Raw genomic sequence first — 3,375 nt, forward strand, 5'->3', positions numbered from 1 at the left:
AAGTTAATATAAACCTTCCATTCACAGAAGAGAATCTCTATATGACAAATGAAGATATTAAAAAAAAAAAAGTAACTTGCTAGTAATAGGAACATGCAAATTAAAACAAGATACCCTTTCATGTCCTCAGACTGGAAAAAATTCAAAAGTAAGTAGTGGTAAGGAAGTAGGGGAAACAGGACTTTCAAATTCTTAATGTTAATTCCTGATGATTAATGAACAGTGAAGTTTTACTATAGGGAGCATAGTTTAAATTTGAAAAGAGAAAGGTAAGAAATTGAGAGAGCAAATTGGTATAATTTTGAAAGCATTTTCATAATACCTAGCAAAGTTTAAAGGTACTAACCCAGCAAGTCAACTTCTGAAGTATAAATTACAGAAAAACTCTTGCACAGGGACACTAGAATATTCATTTCAACATTACTTATTTTTTTTCCTTTTTGTAATCTTTTTGTAACATGATTTTTTTTATTATGTTGAATTAGCCAACATATAATACATCATTAGTTTTTGATGTAGTGTTCAAGAATGGGAAGAAATCAGAAAGGGAGATAAACCATGAAAGACTCTGGACTCCCGGAAACATTCCTTATATTTTAAAAAATGTTTATTTATTTATTTGAGAGAGAGAGAGAGCGTGCGAAAGTGGGGGGAGGGACAGAGGGAGAGGAAGAGAGAGAATCTCAAGTAGACTCCCCACTGAGCACAGAGCCCCGACGCAGAGCTCCATCTAAGGACCATGAGATCATGACCTGAGCCAAAACCAAGAGTTGGTTGGTCAACTAGCTGAGCCACCCAGGCACTCTGCAACATTCTTTATAATTCCAAAATGTTTGTTATTGGAAGAACAGATCCTCTTAATTTCCTTTGTCTCAATTCCAAGCATCTATTTCCTCTGTGGAGTCTTACTATTCTCTTCTTTATATAGTTGGAAATCAGGCAAGGACCCTATCTCCTTGTTCCCACAGACTCCTCCCTTCTCCTCCTTACACTGCCTTATTCCCATGGAATCTCTCTAGCTTGGAAAATTCACCTCCTGTCATGTTTCTGGCCCAAACACTTGTCAGCGCCCACAAATCCTACATTTGGCCTTTTCTGGTAATCTTGCCTGACTTTTTCAGACTTGCATTATTAGAAATCAACAGCCAGAAATATTACCTTGGCTCCCACTTCCCCAGCACCAACTATTTGCACAAATAAGGGGTAAAAGACATATATAGAGATATAGAAATAGATGTAGATTTACATTTAGATATATAGATAGAGAAGAAAAAGCATGGATTAATAACTTCAAATACTATCGTGCCATATTCTTCTCCTAGAAAATCTTTAGACAGTGACATACACACACATTGGTGCCTAGCTCTGTGGGTGGGGTGAGAAGAAAAGTATAAATGTCTGGCAAATTTCTTGACCCATCACGAAGTTTCCACTCATACCTCGAGTAGATGTACCTTCATCCATCAGTAATCTTCTACTGACTTTATTCTTCCCACCCTAGGAACATGAGCTTCGCACAGGTTAAGGCAGAACTTATGAAGCAGGATATTGCTTCACGGATGTACATAACTAGGAGGAGACTTGCTCTGGGCAACCTAAAGACAACTCTACAAAGGAGAAGGGCTGTCAGTAACTGTAGACAACTTGGGTGGTCCAGCCATTCTCCTCCTCCTCAATCAACATCCCTCTCCAAATCTCTATGCTCAGAAAGTCAGAGGAAGCCCTCTGCTCCCATTAAGGGGGAGGCAATGAGGCCGGCTGCCATACTGGTATCCAGCATTCCTCTCACCTAGCATCCCTCGCCGGAATGGTGTTCCACTTTTTCTTTTCTCCTGTGTCTTCCCTTTTCTGAGATAATAAGGGAAGGAAGGAAGGAAGGAAGGAAGGAAGGAAGGAAATTCCCCTATACCTCCCTTAGGTAATAAATATGAAGAACTGGGTGAGTACTCATCCCATTCTCTCTTTGGTCAAACACATAACCTATTTATTTTGGCGGGGGGGGGGGGTGCTGTTTGTTTTACATTTTGATTTGAAAGCTGTCACTGTTTATTAACTAACCAGATTACAAAAATAATCATTAAAGATAGCTTAGTTCGTTCTTCTGTTAAAAAGAAAACCACAGACCCAAAAGTGGTGTCACTTAGGTTAAGGCCCCAGGTGAGTAAACCAAGACTTAACACCTAACCTAACTGCAGTTTCAACCCCCTGAAAATGTAACCTTTAACCAATCGACATGAGAATTTCCTGGTCAGCACTAGGAAATTTCCTGATAGGCCCCTTCATTCCCCCTGGGAAGGTGACCTTACCTAGAATAATGGAGTCTTTGCTTATAACTTCCCTTCCTTCACTCCCTCTCTACCTTTCTTTTTCTACAGTCCTTCGGAGTTCCTTTCTACTTGCTAGATGGAATGCTGCTCCATTCATAAATCAATTAATAGAGTCTATTAGATCTTTAAAAATTTACTTGGTTGAATTTTTGTTATTTGACACTTCTAATAAGCCTGTTGATTTGGTCTTCCCTGTTGCCAGCATCTCTACCTTCTACAAAATGAATGGTCTTTTTCTTCAGTCCACCTCATACAGACAATAACTGGAAGAACCAGTGGAGTTTGTTTGCTACTTTAAAGCATTTGCCAATAGTGTGGGTCTCATGAATCAGATCCTCCCTTCAATGTCGTATTTACCAAGAGATTCAGCCATCAATTCTTGATTTTGCCATAACCAGGAAAGAAAACACATCATTTACTGACTTCAAGTCTGGATACCCCCTTCCAGTATATGGTTCCTTGGCATGTTAACTGAAGCATTGCTGAGCTTAACAAAGGTACCACTGAAGATATGGGGAAGGCGAAGAAGCCCCAACACCTTTCAGAACTTTGGGGTCACACCATTAATACTGATCCTGATGACAGTCGCCAATTTTTGGTTCTGCAGGTAAATCGACGTTGCCGGCTTTTCTCGCCCATCCTACGTATTCTTGTAGCAGGTCTGTACATCTGTCTATATTCTTTGAGACAACTTCCCTTTTCCATAGATAAGCTTTTTCCTTGTTTTTCAAAACATCTTTTGGGTAAACTTCTTTCTTAAGCTCTCAATGTTCAGTTCTGTGCTTTTTTTTTTTTTTTCTTTTTCTTAAGGGTTCCTGGCATAGCAGGGACCATCTTTTTCTTCTCTTCTGCACCTTGCATGGTACCAGCCAGAAAAAAGAACCACAGAACCTGTTTTTCATTTTTAATTTTTGTAACAGGCTGATATTATCCCCTTTACTTTGAATTTGCTTTTTTTCACCTGACTGTATATTGTAAACATCCCTCTTGTTTGGGACACTGATAGATCCAAATACATCATTTTCCACTGTGCATGTATGTGTGCGTG

General features: G+C 39.3%; 1 pseudogene; it reads right to left on the reverse strand.

Annotated features, from left to right (window-relative positions):
* Positions 1–2,479: 2,479 nt before the first annotated feature.
* On the reverse strand, positions 2,480–2,996 carry LOC118356025 (annotated as a pseudogene).
* Between the last annotated feature and the right edge of the window lie 379 nt (positions 2,997–3,375).

Source organism: Zalophus californianus, chromosome 1, assembly GCF_009762305.2.
Source record: "Zalophus californianus isolate mZalCal1 chromosome 1, mZalCal1.pri.v2, whole genome shotgun sequence".
NCBI lineage: Eukaryota > Metazoa > Chordata > Mammalia > Carnivora > Otariidae > Zalophus > Zalophus californianus.